Raw genomic sequence first — 5,380 nt, 5'->3', positions numbered from 1 at the left:
TCATCCATCTTTCTCAAAATTAGGTACTTCCTTTTTCTCTCTTTTAAAGTGTATATATACATTTGTATATATACACATGTATTATATACACATGCATATTATATATATACACACGTATATACATATATACAAATGTATTTTGTATCTAGAAATAAGTTGAGCAGTGGCTAAAATGAGAGGCTGTTACAACACCAAAAAATAGAGGTCCTGCAGTCCTGCTCCCTAGATGTAGCAAAGCACCCTGTGAGGCCACTGCAGAAGGAAAGCACAGTCAGAATGGAGCAGGACACCCAGACTACTTCATACAGGGAATGCTGCACCCCCAGACATGTGGCCAAGTAGTTGTCTCAGCAGCTACTGCAGTCCAAGGGCTGAAACCAGTGGCCTGACACCTGACAGATGACACATCCCAGCAGAGCAGTTTACTATAAAATAAAGTTTATTTACTGAATAAGGACTTGAGTACACATCATCTTATGCCATTAGCACCAGGAGTGCACAAACCTGAGCTGACTAACCCATGAGGGGATATGTCACAGGAAACCAGAAAAAAACCCCAGGAATAACTTTAAGGGATTATATTAATATATTAAAATTAAAAAAAAACAAACCCACAAATCCAAGTCTTAAGAGTATCTTTGTTTCAAAGCCTTGCATAAAGCAAGAGAACAACTAGCAGGTGACAGAGCAATAGATTTTGACTTTGGGTTGAATATAAGGTAAGGAGGAAGAAAGGAGAAGCAGGATAGGTCAAAACACAATACTGAACTCCAGGCCCAAGTGGTAGCCAGAATAGCCTAGGGTCAGAAACAGATCAGTGTAAGCCAAAGACTCTCAACTTCCATGGACTGACTATTGGATTTGAGTCATTTCTGGGCTGATTCCAGGACAAAATTATCACAAAGATGTTCCTACATTTAATTTGGTCAATGCCCAAGGCCTATAACCCCCCTCATCCTTGCTGTATCTGCAGACTTCATCATTTCAGCTCATTGCCAACTCAGCAACTTGCTCCCAAATCTGGCTTTTGCACATCTACCCTCTCAGATTTCTTCATCATTTTCTACAAGCACTATCCAGGTACATCCTTCAGCCTCTCTCTTCCAACCTTCTCTAAAAGTGCCCACATAGACTTTGCCTAGCACTTAACTTGACCCAACTAGCATTGTTAGACTCCACATTTCTATCAGTATTTCTATAACCTTCATGCCCACATTAAGCAGTTACACAAAACTCACAACCTACTTAGCAATATCATTGACATTAATGACCCACTCACTCCATTCAAATCAGTTATGGTAACAGTAAAAATATGACTTTAGCAATCCTGGACTATACAATCACCCTTTTATCAGCTATTTCGTTCTCTCTTACCTCCCCCACCCCACTGCATTCATTGCTCCTACTTTCCCTTCTCCTTTTTGGAGACATTGGACTATTCCAAAACTCAGGAGGGAAAAGCTACAAGGCCCAAGCTATAGCTTTGTAATTTTTCAGGTCTGCCAGCAACTGAGGGGCATCATGTGGTCTTGGGCCATCCCAGGGGCTGGGGAGCATTCCATGCAGTGCTGGCACAGCTAGGAGAGGTGACCTCCTGGCTGAGCCACTCAGTCACACACACTGCTCAGGAGCTCTGTGCCTGCCAACAGACCAATGCCTTGGGGTGCGCGTGAGCTCAGCCCTTCGGCCACCTCACTCCAATCCAGGCATTTCACCCTCAGGCACAGGAAGGGCACCTGATCTCTCCCCATCCTGGCACGAGCCATGACGCTCCCTGCAGATTGTGCTGGGTGTGCAGCTTGCATTTCACATACCCATTGCAATTTCTAATGATCTGAATCAGCACATAAAGCCCCACATGCAATGTGAATCATCCTGAATTTATCCATTGGCTCGGGATTAACATGGCCATGCACTTTTCAAGGTCTCTCCTTGTTTCCACTCTATTGCTGTAACCACCTCTCTATACTTTTGCCTCCTTCTGAAACCTTGAGATCATTTCTCTTGAACTCCCCCAATCTCCAGACTGTCACCTTATCTTGCAGCTACTCCCAGAAAATTCAGTTCTTTTTGTCCATCCCATCAACACAGATCTGTTTCTTTCTCACTACTGCACTTTACAGAATCTCCACGTACCAAAGAATTGTTATGCTACTTCAAGGGTTGTGTAAGTACTTTCTAGGAAGAGCTGCACTTCTGAATCTCTCTTGCACCACCAAGCAGCTAAGTTTTGCTTCACTAAGATGGAAAGCAAGAGGTAAGAGTCAACAGCATTAAACTGATCTCTTGGATAGAACACCTGAGAAGAACAGTCACAAGAATTGCAAGAGGTAAAAGAAAGAGTCTCTAAAGAAATGCTGGAGATGTGAGTAGTGGTATTAAAAGGGAAAGTCAAGAGAATTACAAAGCAATTAAAGCAGAAGGAAGAAGCATCTTAAGAGAAAACTAAAATCATATCCAATTGTGAAGCCTTTATAAAGGAAGTCTGGAACAACAAACTTTATTTTATTCTGTGTACTCAGACACAGATCTGGAGGCTTAAAATACACAGTGATCTACTGGATTGGGTAAACTCAGTCAACATTTACCACTTGATATTATCATCCATTAGTTTAAAATATTTATGAGAACATGACAGTTTTAATATATTTAAGTATCATATATTATTCAAGTAGACTGTATTTTCCTTATTTGTCTGCCATTAATGGATTAGGCACCTGTAACACTGATACAGAGACATGAACAAACTGGTCATAAATGTTACTAAACAGAGGACAAACACACACTACACAACATGCACAAAACAAGACAGACAAGAAATTGCAACATCAGCCTGAACTCTCAGAGGTAATAGCTGTACAAGGAGAACAGGATTTTCCTCAGTCCAAGATTTCACTGGACCTTAAGTGGTATTTATCAGAGGCTAGACAAGAGTGCTGAAATTTTTTCAGGCAACACAGTACAGTAAATAGGAATGAGCACCTTCACCTTTTAATCCTCCTTACATCACTTGAGCAACTCATCAATACTTTTTGTGTTTTAAAACTCACATTGAATTTCAAGCAAAATAACAACTGATTGATTTAAGTTAATGCACCAACTTAGAGACCTTCCTAAACCAATGAGCTGCATGCACACATTACACCAGTCTTTGGTGTATTGCTGAGGTAGGCCCATGGCTGAGATGTCCTAATGAGTTATTGGCATTGGCTCATTGTCTACAGTTCAACCCACCTCGTTAAGAGCTACCTTAGTAATGGGCAAGTTTTCTAATTAATGACTTGGCCAGGTAATTTCCAGCTGAAAGGGCTGATGTTATGTATGTATAAACACTCTCACCAAACACCAGCAGTGATTCTACTCCTGCCAATAGATAAGCAGTGTACTCCTGGCTCAAGTCCACTGAGGCATGCCAAACACCTGAACTGATGGGGGGGACACAGAGGGCATGTGTGTGACAAGTTATTTATGTTTTGCCCTTTATCTTCTTCCTCCGAGCTCCCAAGGTGGGGTTCTCTTTCTGTATTTCTTGGTTTGTGTTTTTGTTGTGTTGGTCTGTTTTTACAGAAGGTACTGTACAATGCAGATTTTAGTTAATAAAAATCTGTCTGTTGCTGGTAATTCCATCCTTTCATCCTCTTTGTTTCTGTGCCACTTCTTTTACTTGACCTTGAAACTGTTCTTCAATATTAAAACAGGGAAATTTTGCTACATGTCTGGAGCTGGAGTATCTTGATACAGATGTTTTCAGATGGGTAAGTCTTTGGTGGAAAAATTTCTTCTTTATTCCCCATTTGTGCCACAGAAAGTATCTTCTTTATTTGGGGTACCATTTGCTCATTAGCACTTTGTCCTTTCATGCAAACATCTTCCACAACAGAACAGGTGACAGCTTCTCCCTGGTGTTTGGTCACCATTTATTATCCAACGAATCTGAGACTAAAGCTGGAGAACAGCTCATGGGCCATGACCTAGAGACAGTTCAATTCAGTAGTTAGGGGAATTTCATGTGAAATCTGAGTTCTGTAGATAATTTCTTGGCATGAAATCAAATATCCTTTTCTCTTCAGACCCCATCAGAACAGCTTCCTATATCTGCATCACCCACTTGCCCTGTTTATAAAATGTAAATGCTTATTTCCTTCCCTTTCCTACTCCTCAGTAATGAAACAATATTACGTATAAAATAAGCTTCCTGTGCAATGAAATTGCAATCCATTTCAATGTCAATTGCACAAATCTCAAAACTAAAGCTCTCTTAAATCTCTCCAGGTTTGAAATTGAGATCAAGCCACAAAATAATTTTGTTGCTGATTTAAAATCAGTATTTTTTTATTTCATTTATCTTACACTAAACCCTCATTTCCTACACTGGCACAGGCAGGATAAACTGGTTTACCATATTGTACAGATACATAAAAGACAAGCTTCCACCCCTCTCACACAGCAATTTCAACCCTGAAAGAAACAATGTGGTAGCAGCTTCCCATACCCTCCCATGGCACCTCTGTGCCTGTATCTGCCTGCCCAAGTCCATCTCTGCAGTGGAAACTCCTTAGTGGAAGGGCCTGAAGTTTGAATGCCTCCACCTTTCACTTGTGAGTCTCCATGCAAATTCTTCCTCTCATCAAACTGTCTTTTTCCTGGATTGCCTTTGAAAATCTCTCACTGCCCAGCCATACTTTAAGGTAGCTACAAAGGCAAGGACTGAAAAACCCCTGAGCTTTGGGTGACCCACTCTGGCCATCTGTCTCTTCTCACACTTCTTTTTGAAAGCCTGTACATATAGTATGAGAAAAGGGCTGGGTTTGTCACACCTGCCAAATGCAGGTCCTGCACTTTCAACTGCCAGCACTTCATTTAAAATGTACTACCCTAAGCTGTGAACAAATAGATTTATTTAACAAACAAGTTCAACATAGGGATAAATCTGTCAGCCTTAAATCATCTGTAATCTCTCTCTAATGAGAACATGAGGCTTTTAGACTATGCAGGATAACTCTCTGCTCAGCTGGTGCTCTAATGGGCTATGATCTTGGCTCTCACAGCAAAGAACCCCTGTAAGCCTGAAAAATGGGTGTGCGTGGGATCTAACACACAGAGATGTTGAAGGTCACCAAGTCCAGCAAACTTCCATTTTATTTCTTCCATTTATTGTTCTTCTGAAAGATATTTTCTGTGTTCCTATTTAACTTATGACTGGTTTAACTAGATCAAGTTGAAAAAGGTTCTATTAATGCTTGAGATAGAAGGATTTATTTCAGAGGAAGAAAATACTAGAAGCTAAGGAGTGTAAGCACATTGAATTGTGATTGTTCTTCTCTGCCTGGGCTCAATTCCTCAGATCACATATCCAGTGCACTTCGTACCAACAAGATGG

General features: G+C 40.8%; 1 protein-coding gene across 1 annotated transcript in view; it reads right to left on the bottom strand.

Annotated features, from left to right (window-relative positions):
• LOC103804313 (myocardial zonula adherens protein-like) overlaps window positions 1–5,380 on the bottom strand; it is a gene marked incomplete at both ends in the record, with an annotated part of 33,989 nt that overhangs the window by 1,383 nt on the left and 27,226 nt on the right. The gene's annotated exons all lie outside the window — the stretch shown is intronic.

This window comes from Acanthisitta chloris, unplaced genomic scaffold (assembly GCF_000695815.1).
Source record: "Acanthisitta chloris isolate BGI_N310 unplaced genomic scaffold, ASM69581v1 scaffold4696, whole genome shotgun sequence".
Lineage (NCBI taxonomy): Eukaryota > Metazoa > Chordata > Aves > Passeriformes > Acanthisittidae > Acanthisitta > Acanthisitta chloris.
The sequence above is the reverse complement of the archived record's forward strand: the minus strand, read 5'-3'. Positions and strand labels throughout refer to the sequence as shown.